Source organism: Herpailurus yagouaroundi, unplaced genomic scaffold (genome assembly GCF_014898765.1).
Source record: "Herpailurus yagouaroundi ecotype Mexico unplaced genomic scaffold, PumYag 410, whole genome shotgun sequence".
Lineage (NCBI taxonomy): Eukaryota > Metazoa > Chordata > Mammalia > Carnivora > Felidae > Herpailurus > Herpailurus yagouaroundi.
The window spans coordinates 64,887-78,892 of NW_024412627.1; the positions used below are offsets into that span (position 1 = coordinate 64,887).

Sequence of the window (14,006 nt, forward strand, 5' to 3'; positions counted from 1 at the left end):
GCTCCGCTCCGCCCGCGGACTGCGCGGGGGGCGCTGGGAGCCGCGGCCACGCATGCGCCGCCCGCGACCGCGCGCCGCGGGGTCCGGGGAGGCTACCTCGCGGGCGAGGGGCTGGGGGAGAGGGCTGCGTGGTGGACTCTCGCGAGAGCGCGCAGCGTAGCGACTCGCCGCTGAGGGACTTCAGGAATGAGGGGGGCGCGGAGAAACTGCCCGGGGGCGGAGGGACACAGTCGGGGGCCGAGCAGACATTTTGCGGGAGACGGTGGAACTGCCTGGAAAAGGGGGGTGTCCCTCAGCGGTGGATCTGGGAGGCGGGGAGACGTCTCTGAGGTGAAGGAACACTATTGGGGAGGGGGTGCAAAGGTCGTTCTGCGGCGGAAAAGGGAGAGAGACGGGGGACTCCTTTGCTTGGCGGAGGGGTCTGTGGCAGAGGGATTGGACGCGTTTGGGGTTGCTCTGCTGGTACCCTTCGCCGGGGGGCTTGGGCGCCAACCCCTCCTGCAGGAGCGTCTGGGCGAACCTGTCCAGGCCCCCAAGAGTGTCGTGGGGGCGCCCTTTCTGTCCACCGCTGCGGGAGCACCTGGGCAGCCCCCTTCAGGCCCCCAAGCGTGTCGCGGGGGCGCCCCTTTTGTCCCTCGCTACGGGAGCACCCTCTCAAGTCCCCCAAGGGTGTTGCGGGGGCGCCCCGTCTGTGCCCCGCTGCGGGACCGTCTAAACAGCTCCAATCAGGGCCCCAGGGGTGGCGCGGGGACACCCTGTCGTCTGGGGGTCCTACTGTCGCACGCTCTGGGAAAATCTGGTGTGGCTGACCGTGAACGGAGGGGGGGGGGGCGGTCCTGGCCCAGAGTCCCCGCTCCTCCTCCCCACCCGCCACTGTGGTGCTAGAAGGAGCTGTTGACGCCTCCCAACTTCTGTGAAACTCGGAGCGTTGCCTGCCTGCCCATCCATCTGTTCCTTTATTGATGAGGTGCCGGGCAGTGTTTTAGGCACTTGGCATACATCAGCGGGCAAAACAAAAAGCCCTGTTTAGGGGTCGGTAGCCTATTAGAAAAGAAAGCTTAGTGGCTTTTCTTTTTCAGCGGAAATCTAGTTAAAATTCGACCTACATATCCTAGCAGCCCAGAAGCTAGGAGTAGCGTCTACGTCACTGGGAAGGTCCGAGAGAATCTGTCGGGCAACCAATGTGTGCAAAGGGGTTGTCTTTGCACAGTTTACTTTTCTTTCTTTCTTTCTTTCTTTCTTTCTTTCTTTCTTTCTTTCTTTCTTTCTTTTTCTTTCTTTCTCGTTAGTACTTTTTGAGCATCTATTTTGGGCCACACGTGATGACAGGTGGCGAGTGAAAACAGCTCTCGTCACTGTTGCACTTTCAGCCTGCTGGGAGGGGCAGGCATTAATCCCGTAATCCACGAGCTAAAGTACGATTGTGACTGCAACAGGACCATGAAGAGGAATGTGCTGTGTAGATTAGAGGGATTTGACCTCGCTAGTCAGGCAGCTGGGAAGGTTTCTTTGAAGACGTAGTGATAAGAAGGAGATCCAAAGACGGAGTGAGAGCTGATGGGGCAATGGCTAGTCCTCACAGCAATCCCATAAAGCAGATACCATTGCCTCCACTTGACAGTTGAGAACATTGAGATCTCCACCACCCAACGTTACTTCAGACTAGTGGCAACCCAGGATATGGATTCAGCTAAGAATAGGGTCTTTAATATGCTTGTTGGGCCATTTGGTGGTTTCAGGAGAGACAAGCGCCACAAGCAGCCCAGGGGCGTCGGAGAGCATGGGTCACAAACTCACAAGCCTGCAGAGCTCAGGCAGATGACATAAAAGAGTGAAGTCGGCAGAGTGCAAGACAATAGGGAATGGTGGGGACTGCAGCAAACTGGAAGCCACATTTTCTGCCTAAATGAAACAGCCAGTTGGAATTCACACGCCCGGCAAATACATTTATTTGTCTCCCTTACCAGAAGGTTAGCTCAGTAAAGCTGGATTTTTTTTTTTCAATCATGTTCTCTGGGGACTTACAGCAGTGCCTCACACATAGTAGGCCCTCAACGTTACCTGCCATCCATAGTCTCTGAATGGTTCTTACCATGAGTGTGCTTACATTCATTCTCTTATTTTATCCACCAGCCTCTCTCTTGGCTTCTTGTTTTCTTCTGACATGGCTGCTGCATGAAAAATCCCTAGTGGCCCCCCCCCCCAAAATATTTAGGTGCGTCTTCCTTTTGTACCTCTCCACCCTTTTCATATTTTAGCTCCTTTCCATTCTAATGTGCTTGGCGTTATATCTCGGTTCCCTCTGCTTATCTAGCCCATTGAACACTTAAACAGTGTTTTTGTTTTTGTTTTGACTTAGAACTAGTGTATTGACCTTAGGCCCACCCAGAACTTCAGTGTGTGGACCTTGGGCTCACTCTCACAACCACCTCCTACACTCAGCCTCATTCCCTGCAACCCTAGGCCGCGGCCCCCAGCTGCTTCTTATCAGGGACAGTGCATGAGAGGTTTCATTTCTTAGAAACTGCTCTCCTGAGACATCTTGCTCCTCAAGAAACTGATTGTCTATAGACGTCTGAACTTCCTATTCCATCACGCCGACTTCCGCAAGACAAATCTTATGTGCATGGGAAAGTTACAGCCTAGCCTTCTCAAAACTCCACTTGGAACAGAGGGTACTGGGGCTTATTGTTCATTATCTCTTACATGTAGGATCCTAAGGTCTTCAGGAGTAATTTTTTCTTTTTTTTGGTGGCCTCTCAGTAACACACATGGATATTTTTAATGGAAATTTTCAAACATAAAAAAGTAGAATTAATTCTCATGTTCTCCCCTCCAGTTTTAACAATAAGCCACTGTCTGAATGATCCCCAGAGAAACATTCACACCAGTCTTTCTGATATCACAGCTGTCTTACAAGCTGCCTTAGAGCGACCTTTCATGTGCCATTCCTCTGTCCGTGGTGCTGATCCACCAGCAGCCACACTAGCTGCTATACCTTGCTTTTGGTCAATGGGATTAATGTAGTGTTACCACAAAAGTAAACATTAACTATACATGAAATAGTTCCAAGAAGTGCTATCTATGGCCTATGCTAAGTTAAAAAAAATCCAAGCTACAGAATATCCTAATAATGCTAGTTACTTCTCACTTCTTTTATGCCCTGAAAATTTAATTCATTTCTTTAAAAATCAAAAAGTGTTCATGAAGAGGTTGAGTATGTCTATTGGTGTGCCTATTTGTACACAGAATTTTCAGCTATGGTTTATTAACCATAACTAGTTGAAATAGTTTTCCTTTTTACAAATTAAAAATCACCTCTCCCACTGGTTCATTAATGATGGGCAGATAGCTGACAGAATAACAACTGTTAAAATGTTCCAGTGCCTTTCACTCCACTGAGAAATACCATAATGAAAAATTCTTAACTATATATTCATATATAGTAGTAGTCAACAATTTTTTTTTTCTGTATATATCTCTATGAGGCACCATGCTAGGCACTAGTGGGATAAGTATAAGGCATAATCCTTTTACTCAAAGTATTAAGAGTAAAATGGGGAAAATTAGTCCTAGGATTGTCACATGTTAGAATAAATATGGTAGAGGTATGTATAAAGGCCTGTGACACTACAGGCTAATAGCCTCTCTGGCTACCAGGAAAAGCTTCATAGAGGGAATCTGGAAGGATGTTTGGCAGGAGGAGAAAGAAAGGCATTCCAAAGAGAGGTAACATAAACATGAGTGGTATTTTCATGTAATGGTATGAAGCTAAGTGTACCATGAACTTACTATAGGGGAAGGAAGTGGTGGACGATAAAGTTGTACAGACAGGTTGGAAGGAATTTGGACTTTACAATGAAGGCAATGTAAAGTGTGCCCATTGTTGCAAGAAAGTGAGGGCATCTCTCTGTCTCTAGGAAAAAGAATTCTCCCTCATCTAGACTCCTAGAAATAGTGTGCTAAGAGAATACTCAGCATACAGGGATTTGAGTAAGAGGGTTTCTAAGGCCTATTTTTCTATTCATCTCCCCATCCATTAAACACATATATAGAAGTTAATTCTGTTTCAGGTAAAGTATTGAACACTGAAGACATAGTGGCGAAGGACACACTTGGTTCCTTACATTCTAGCGGAGCTTGGAGAAGGAGACAAAGAATATACAAGTACCTATATAAATAAACAGGATAATTTCCGGTTATTGTAAATACTAGAAGGAAGATAAATAGGGTGATAGAACAGACAGTAACTGGGGCAAGGGTTACTTTAGAAAGTCTGCTCAGGGAAAAGATTCTCTGAGGATTGATATTTGAGCTGGAGTGTCAAGGATGAGAAGGAAGCACATATGTGCAGAATCTATGGAAGAGCTTTCCTGAAAAGGGGACTAGCAAGTGTATAGAAAAGCCTTGAGGTGATAAATTGTGTGAGGTGTTCTACAAACCAAGGAGACAGCATGTCTGCAGCATAACGAGCAAGAGGAGAGATGGGTCCAGAGTAAAGATGAAGGCAGGCAGGGGCAAGACCATGTTGAAAGAGCATTGTGGGCCATAGTAAGCAGTATGTCCTTGATTCTAAAAGTTGGCATTTAAGGATTTAAAGCTACTGAGTATTGTGATCAGATGTATACTTTGTCAAAATCACACTGATGTTGAAGAGTGGACTGGAGGCAGGTAGAGTGAAGAATGGTAAGATACGGGCCTACAGATTTAGTTCTGGCAAAAGATTGGTAATGGCTTGGGCTTTGGTGTGACAATAGAGGTGGAGAGAAATGGATGTGTTCTATATATTTTCAATACAGAGCTGTTAGGACTTGTCTTGCTTGTTGTGGGGCATAAGAGAAAAGGAGGGATCCTCAGTTTTTTATTTGAGCAACTTTGATGGTACTATAGTTTTTGACGTGGGGAGACCTCATAGAGTCCAGTTTGTTGGAGTGGAGTAATGGTGAATATTATTAATACTGTTTTGGATGCCGTAATTTTGAGATCTTTATTAGATATGTAAGGTTCAAATGGACAGTGGGTATGCCTCAAGGGAGAGGTCAGAGGTGGAGGTATAAATCTGGAAGTCATCAGCATTTACTTAAAGCCGTCAGATTTGATGCAAACATATAGAGAGAGAACACAAATGTAAAGGGAAGAGAAGGAAGGCCCATGCTCATTGTTAAGTAGATAGCAAAGGAGGGGAATTGTAAATTGAATTCTGTGCCCCCCAATTCATATATTGAAATCTTAACCCTCAGTACCTCAAAATGTGACCTTATTTGGAATTACGGTCATTGCAGATAAGATGAGGCTATGCTGGAATAGGATACCTAATTCAATATGGCTGGTGTCCTTATAAAAAGAGGAAAGTCCATGTGAAGACTGTACTTCACTACCACAAGCCAAAGAATTACTGGAAGCTAGGAGAGAGCCTTCTCTAGAGCCCTCAGAGGGAGCACAGTCCTGCTGGCAGCTTGATTTCAGGCTTCTGGCCTCCAGAGCTCTGAAGTGAGAAGGTTCTGTTAAGCCACTCAGTTTGTGGTGTTTTGTTATGGCAGCCCTAGAAAACACATAGAAGACTAATTAAAAATGACAAGAAATAAAAGGAAGACCACCACAGTGTGGTGTCATGATGGCCAAGGAAAGCATGTGTTACAGGGAGAAAGGAGTGGCCATTTTTATTGAGAGATTTTATTGTTTTATTGTTTTTTTTTGTTTTATTGTTTTTATTGTTGAGAGATTAAATGAGAGAAGGAGAGAGAAAGGGGCATTGGATTAGATTTTGCAGTATATTTGGGGATTCTTGCTCCTCCCATTTCTTGTGCTTGAGATATTCCATATCTATCACTTGATGATGATTTTGGTTATATTCAGCTGCTAGAAGGCAGTGGGTATGCCACCAGAAAGAGTGAGCTGGTAGCTTTTCCTCTGGTTAGAACGTTTCCTGTCTCTCCTAGGAGTTGGAAGATGCCGTGGCAGTATCCTGTGCCTTCCTTCTTTGCGTCCATAGCCACTGCTTTATTCTGCAGAAAAAGGTGCTTGCTGCCTACTCCCCCATGGCATAAGAGTGTCAGTAGCTGAGTTGACCATCCAGTTGCTCTGAACTCAGTTCTCCATTTACTCTACCATTCACTACCCACTGCTTGCTATTCTGAGTTTGGACTTCCCCCAGGACCACTCCCCTTCATAGCCGATCCCCTCCTGCACCTGTAGGAGTAAGCTCTTCTTCTTCTGTTCAGAAGATCCATTGTGTACCTTTTCTTGATTTTCATCAATATTGAATATTTATTATTTAACAACATCTTTTCTTGGGTCATTTCCAAGAATTTGGACTAGGAGTAGAAATAGGCACTGGCATACGGTCTGACATCATGTCAGTCCTCTGATATATTCCTTTTGTTGTGGATTAATATTGATTCCATCATCATGCCATGTTTGTGCTCATGAAGCACATATATCTTTTGGCTGCCAGGGTCTAATCAGAGCTCACTGGCAAAGCTCCTTAGACATTTCTTCTGAGCTATGCTCTTTGAATCAATACCACGAGTGGTAGTTCCCAATAAATGTAGCCTTTATTGACTTAACAAATAATTTGTTAATTATTTACTGCGCACATATCACAGTTGGTGATATAGAGAAACATAATGTGTGGTCTCCATTCTCAATGAGTGTACTTGGGAAAAAGAGGCATTCACACGAAGGATGCTAAATAACAATTCATGAATTAAGCAACATGAAGACTTCATTGACCAGGGCTAGAAATCTAGCTTACATTGTATTAAGTAAAAAAAAAAAAAAAAAAAAAAAGGTGTATCCCTTGTATTCCGATGTTTAGAGCAGTGTCAGGTACACAATAGGCCTTCTGTAAATATTTGTTGAATGAATGAATGAAGGGAATTTATTGTCTCACATAATTGAAATGTCCAGGTGATGTTGAGGTTTAGGTGTAGCTGTATCCTATCGTGTCCTTAGGTGTCTGGTTCTCTCCTTTTTTTTTTTTTTTTTTTTTGGCTCTTCTTTTTTCTGAATTGGCCTAAGTTTTAGGAAGTTTGTCTCCATCCTATGGTGGTTGCTGGTCTTTTGAAAGAGAGATTCCTCCCTCCCCCTTTCTCAGTAGTTTCAGCAAAAATCCTGGAGCTGAAACTCATAGCATCGATTTGGGTCATGTGCCCAGCCCTGAACCAATCGTTGTGACCAGGGGATGGAATACTCGATGCATCAGGCCTAGTCACATGTGCACTCCCGGAGCTGAGCCTTTTGAGCCACATGGACCAAGAGTTTGGAAGGGCTTTTTTTCCTCCAAAGAAAAATTGGGTAAGTGTTACTACCAGCAGAAGGAATGAAGGATGCTATCCAGGCAAAACTAATGGATGTTTGTCGTTCTACAGGCCCCAGTATAAGAGATGTCATAAGGCAATAGATAATTCCACATGATTGTATCAGGAAGTGAGTATCAGCTCAGAGGCTTTGGAAGGGGTCAAAGCAAACCTCAAGGAGGAGACTGAAATTCATTTATGCTTGAGAAGTGAGCAGGAATTGACTTGATAAGGAAAAGGAATTCTAGAGGTGAGTGGGAATAGAGTATACATAGTGGCCCAGAGTGACTTGAGTGGGTAACTGGTGAAGGAGAGGGAGGTGGGGAATGCCAGAATGTGAGGGTGACCTGGACAAGATGACCGTGGGCACCATAGCTGCAGCCACGCTTTAGGCAGACCGTGCTTGAGCCAGCCTATAGTGCAATCTCTACCCCCATCTTTCATATCTGGGTTCTAACTTGCCTTTGCCTTTGGAGTTCCGGGAACACCTGTTATCGACCCCAGTGCCTGCTTGTGATGCTGCTTCCCAGTTGTTAGCAAAGGCTGATGTCCACTTAAGCCCTCCTGTGATCAACCCAACTCACCCTTGTAAGTGACTGTGCCAAGTCTTTTCAGCCTAGGGCAAGAAAAGTACACTGCAGACCTTTCCTTATTTTCAGAGTAAGCCAATGCAGGCTCATTCCAACACTGCCAAACAGAAGAAAAAACCCTTTGCATCGGAATCAAGTGCTGCGACAGCAAGTAGCAATTTGTGAACAAATCAAAGCTCCTGGGGTGCAAGCTGCACCCCTCTTGGGTACCCCCACTTTGCATCTGTGAATCTGTAGAGAGACTCAACAACGCTTGTCCTGGGGTAATCACCCAATCAACCATGTACATGTAAACAAAGGGATTCCCTGAAGGAAGGGAGTCCAGCTTGCTGTTTGTATAAAGCCAATATATATGCAGTGTTTATTATGAGCCAGGTTCAGTTTTAAATAGTTTATGGATATTAACTGATTGCCTTCTCAGGCCAATCCTGGGAGGTAGATGCCATTATTTTATCCTTATTTACCAATAAGGAAACTGAGGCTCAGAGAAGTTAAGTAACATGCCCAAGGCGTCCTACCTACAGAGTGTAGGATCCTAGGTTCAAATCCAGGGGATCTGAATCCAGAGTCTGTGCTCTTCACCATCACTTTGTGCTGCCTCGAACTCTGTTCCTTTAGCCCACAGGGACCAGAAAGGCAACTAAGCTCTGTTCGTTATAGAAAGGACTTTGATGCTCCTCATAGCCAGTCAGGAAGAGATTTACAGTCCAGAAGCTGCTACCAACATTTCCTTTCTGTTTTATGTGTCCTTTCATGGACATCAGCAAGCCCCCTTGATCTTGATCTTCATCCCCCCATCCTTTTCCAACAAGAGCCACCAGCCTTCTTGTGCATTTGATTCTCTCATCTGTCCTGATAAGACCCATTTGCCCTGAATTCTCACATGTTTCAGAGCAAAGTACCTAAAAACATCAAACCCTTATGGCTAATATTGATCAACTCTGCTAGGGTAACGGATGCATTATCACACTAAAGGACTCTCTTCAGAGCAGGGGAGAAATTGAGGAGGAGGGCCAGTGGAAATGAAGGGGCAGAGGATCCCATCTTGCCCCCGTAGTGGATAGAGCAGGATAAAAACGCTAAGTGAGTAGGTAGACTGATGGGCCCTATACTTTCAAGACCAGCAGTACTGGTGGGGATATTAAGAATTTCTTGTAGGAAATGCCGTAAGCCTGCAGAGAGGCTTGGAAACAGAAAATGGCGAATGGTTACCTCGGCCAGATGTATCTGGGTTTGGGTCTATGAACCGCCCACTTTTCCCTGTTGGCCAAGTACTGAAATGGAGTCAACAGATGTGAGCATGTGTAGGAAGGGCTGACCAACTGCTCTCTCTGAGTTGAGCAAACTTCTCTCTCTCTCTCATTTCTCAGTACATCTGCTTATATGGAAGATTGAGTACCAATCCTGGAACTCCGATCCTGACATCAGAACCCCAGTGTTTCCTCTTACAAGCACTGTCAAGTGGGGCTGGCTGTCCTTCAGACTGTCTTGTTTGGGTTTTGAGATGAGATGTCCAGCTGTGTCTTCATATATGTGGCTGGTGCTGTGCATATCTTTGCAGTTTGAGCAGGGTCTATGTGAGTCCGCGCTTGACCGCGCCCAAACTGTGATCTGGGAACGGACTAGCGGGCCGTTTTTCAAGTGAGATGCTATCCATGCCAGTTCTCTGCAGTCGCTGGGAAGAGAAGATCTGTGTGTGGAGCTCTTGATTGGTCTACCAGCTTGCCATAAATAGAGTCTGCTCGACAAAGAGGTCTGCACAGAGGAAAGAAGAGGGGAGGGTGTCATAGAGCTCCGAAGTCATTATTTGAGCGTCCAGACCCACTAGCACCTGAATTCAGAGCCCCTAGTCTTAATTTTTTTTTAGCCGATACATTTCTTGCTTTGCTTAAGCCACTCGGAATTAAATTTCTGTCACTAACACCCCAAACAATTCTGACTAATATGCAAAATAAGTAATTTACGCGCTCTCTCGGGTGACTTAGCCATTATCTCCATTTGACGGATGAGGAAATGGCAGTTTGGAGGTTCAGGTAATTTGTACAGACCTTGTGGGTAGTCGGTGGAAGACCTAGGAACTGGTACGAGGCTGATCTTGAAACTAACTTACAAGAATGTTCTTTACCAAAAACCTTGGAAAATGTTTTCGGTTTCGGTTTCTCCGAGGAGCACAAACACCTGTGATTCAAAGTCTCCTTTGGAGATGCCCTGTCGCTGCTTGCTCCGTTCCAGAGTTGACTCAGTGAGTTGTCGGGCTGACTCGAATTGTTGTTTATACGGTCTGTGAACTTGCAGTTATGGTATTTTGTAATTTTGTTTTCCCTGCCGTTCCGCCAATGCGGCTTTGTGAGCAAACATTGCCTGTGATTTAAATTCACCACAGTAATGAAACGTGCGTGCGTGCACACACACACAGGCACACACGCTTCTTCAGAACAGCCCACAGCTTTCTGATTAATCACATGTGTAAAGTACAGTGTTTACAGGAAATCAGCAGGTGGCAATTAGCATCTTGGAAATTACCGGGGAAACAACTGGAGCTGCCACTTCGGGAGGGCAACATGGCAGAAATCGGCAACGTGACAAACCCCCTCGGAGCTGGGCGTGGGGGGCTGCCGTGCCCACAACAGCTGGTGGGGGCAGCCTGGTGTGGGTCACAGGCTGCTTGCCAGCCTCTTTCTTTTCCTCCCAACACCGACGAAGCAGTCTTCGGGTTGAGATAGTTGGAGTGAAGCAGTTGCCTGACAGGCAGACCGTCTTAGAACAACCTTTAGAAAACACTCAGTAACAGCAACCACAACAACAACACTACTCAGACCTCGGTCTGGCACAAGCAGACGCTGGCATTACTGGGCTGGTTGTTAAAATACGAACTGTGGGGGGTGTCTGGGTGGCTCAGTCAGTGAAGTGCCCGATCCCTGGTTTCAGCTCAGGTCATGAGGCTGAGCCCCACGTCGGGGTCTGTGCTGACCGCTCAGAGCCTGGAGCCTGGTTTGGATTCTGTGTCTCTGTCTCTGTCTGCCCCTCCTCTGCTCATGCTCTGTTTCTCTCTCTCTCTCTCTCTGTCTCTCAAAAATAAATAAACATGAAAAAAAATTGATGTAAATAGCCATTTGCATTGTTTGGTGAGTTCCTTTTTTACTTAGAAATAGGTCTGTCTATTTGGACGATCTCTCCATGTCTGTAGATACAAGTCTACTTTGTTATTTTAATGATTCCATCTATCATATGAAGAGTTGGGTGCACCATAAGTTACTTAACCGCGCCCCCATACTAGTGGGCATTTTAGAGAGTTTCCACATTTTCGCTCTTCCAAATAAATCTTCCGTAGACACTTTTGCACGTGCGTCTTTGTGCATGGGGGGCAGGAGGTGGGAGGGGGAGAGGTGGGGGGGTGTGGGGTGGGGGGGGTAGTAAGTTTTCTTTAGGTTATACCTACAATTGAAAGCGCTCTGTCACAGGTCATTGCATGTAAAATGATGTTAAATTTTGCCTAACTCCATAATTGCTCTCCATAAAACTGTGCCAATTAGCATTCTTAATGATGAAGGAGACCGCCTGCTTTACATCTCTTTTATTTCCCACAGATTTTTAAAGGAGGTATGTATTTTTGTTTTAGGAGTGTATGGCCCAGGGCTGGGTAACAGGACTTAAAACAAAGAGTCTCTGTCTTTTAGATTTCCCTAATGACAGGGAGCACCTTTTCATGTGTGTATTGGCCCTTGAAGTTTCTGTTCAAGTATTTCATCCATTAAAAAAGTAGGGCTTTGTGTCTTTTGCATTTCAGTGCATGGTCCATTTCAAGCACATTTTTGTGTATGCAGTGAGGTAGAGGTGGAGGTTCTTTTGTACTTTTTTCCTATATGGATATTCAGTTCTTCCAGCATCATTTGTTTAAAAAAACTTCTGCCCTCTCTTTTGCATTGACTTGGCACCTTTGTTGAAATGAGTGGATTGAATACATGTAAGTCTTCCTGGATTCTATTGGACTCTGTTCTGTTCCATTGATTAGCCTATCCCTACTCTGAGTCTTTGTCTTTTAATTGGAGATTACTGATGTAGTTTGTTGACTCCCTTCTATTGTCCTAATTTTTAAGTCAGGCCCAGATTTTCTCGGTAAAAGCAAGGGATAAGAAAAGCAAACAAGAGAACTGTCAGAGTGCTAGGAAGCCAATTCACAAACCCATCAGGAGATGGAGCCCTGAGTTTTACTTGTGCTGGTGTCGCCTGCCACTGATCAGTGGCTTTCAGGTGGCAGAATTAGGCAACCTGGCTTTCCCAACATTCTCTGCCTAAGTCATGCCCATGTCAGTGTAGGTAAATAGGGCTGCGGCGGTCAAGAACTTCCTGAGCGTCCAGTCCCTTAAATGTACACCCCGAGTCCGTTTGCCACTCCTATCCTTTGCTAACGGCCAAAAAACCTTCCAAACTATGCCCCAGACCTCCTGCCAAAGTGGAACCTGCTAGACCCGTGTGCAATCCTGCCTACAACCCCTGTTTATTCTGTCCACTTCATGTGCATGTGACGTCTCTAATTGTACCGTCATTATCAAGAAGAGGAGACCCTCTGTGCCAGTTTGCTCGGGCTGTCCTAACAAACTACCATAGGTTGGGGGGCTTAAACCACAGAAACTTCAAGGTGCTGGCAGAGTTGGTTTCTTCTGGGGCCCGTCTCCTCGTCTTGTGGAGGGCCATCTTCTCCCTGTGTCTTCACACGGTCCGTCTTCCCTTTTCTTAGAAGGACACACCAGTCAGCATTGGATTAGTGACCTCATTTTAACTTCTTCACCCCTTTAAAGACTCCATCTCCAAATACAGCCACATTCTGAGGTCCTAGGGGTTAGAACTTGAACATTTGGTTTGGGAGGACACACTATTCAGCCCACGACACTCTCTCTCGGAATGGTCAGATGTGGGCTGGCCCATTCAGTCACTGCTCGACTCAGCTATGATTTTGGCTCACTTCACTCCTGTAGCCCCAAGAATATACAACCTTCTGTTCCCTCTTTTCCCAAGGGCCTTCCTGAATTCCCAACTCAATTTGATTACTATTAACATGACATACATAATATATCCCAACCCTTTGTAAATGTATTCTTACATTAATATATTTCTCTTCTTTAGCGCAGTCGATTTTAGCCTTTGATCAATTTGCCTTTTTAAGAGTTTTGCTTCCTTTTCCTCCCATGATATTTTATATTTTCTGTTTATTGTAATTCCTTGTTCTTTGCCCCCCACCCCTGGTCCCCATTCTCCTGCATAGTGTTGCATTGATTGAGTTTCTTTGACTCATTTTTTCCATATTGGGTTTTGGAAATTATAGATCTTATTCTATTTTTCAGTGGTTGCTCTAATATTTTAACACATTAAAAATCATTACAAAATTAGAGCACAAATACGAAAAAAAAAAAAAAGAAAAAAGAAAAAAGCAGAGCTATATGGAAAGGCATACCATGAAAAACGGAAGTCTTTCAATTCCAGTCTTCGGCCTCTCATGCTACTCCCCGCAAATAATCTATTTTTTAACCACTTCCCTTTTTAAGTATTCTGGTTGTTGCTTCCTTAACTTAAATAATATTTTTATAATTTTACTTTTTTAATTTATCTTACATAGGCAGTATTTACTGGTGCTCAACTTTGAAAGGTAAGAAGTGATCTTTTTAAAAATCCCACCACCAGATTTAGCTAGCTATGTTTTTTATTTGTAGTTCTCCTAGCGATCATTCCTATAAAGTCAATATGATCTTTAAAATTTAATTTCTTGTTCTGTTATCTTTAGACAGTATCTCTTAGTACTATCAAAACTGTGGATATTAGTATTCTTACAATTTTTTACTTCCATCTGCCCCCCCAACCTTCTGTACGTCGCAAGGTTGATAAGATTTACATTTTGCTAATAGGTTTAGCACAGAAATTGAAAATGAATAAACACCACTTAACAGTGTTATGATGATACAAATGTTTTTCATTGCAGAGCCAAGTGATATGATAGGACTTGTAGAAAAGTCTGTTCTTAGAATCCATGAATCAATTGTGCAGAATCACTTCCTGTTGTAGTTGGCTTCATATTTGATCCTAACTTTCTTATATGGCTTTTTTCTTTTTGGTCCTAGAATTT

At 44.5% G+C, this 14,006-nt stretch overlaps 1 long non-coding RNA gene across 2 annotated transcripts in view; it reads left to right on the top strand.

Annotated features, from left to right (window-relative positions):
• The first annotated feature begins 240 nt into the window (after positions 1 to 240).
• LOC121022458 (uncharacterized) overlaps positions 241 to 14,006 on the top strand; it is a 131,988-nt gene continuing 118,222 nt past the window's right edge. The window contains exon 1 of one of the 2 annotated variants that reach the window (XR_005786954.1): positions 241 to 330. This is a non-coding gene — a long non-coding RNA (uncharacterized LOC121022458). Of the gene's footprint in view, positions 331 to 6,863; positions 7,549 to 14,006 lie in introns of those variants that run through there. The other variant, XR_005786955.1, reaches the window with a different exon arrangement.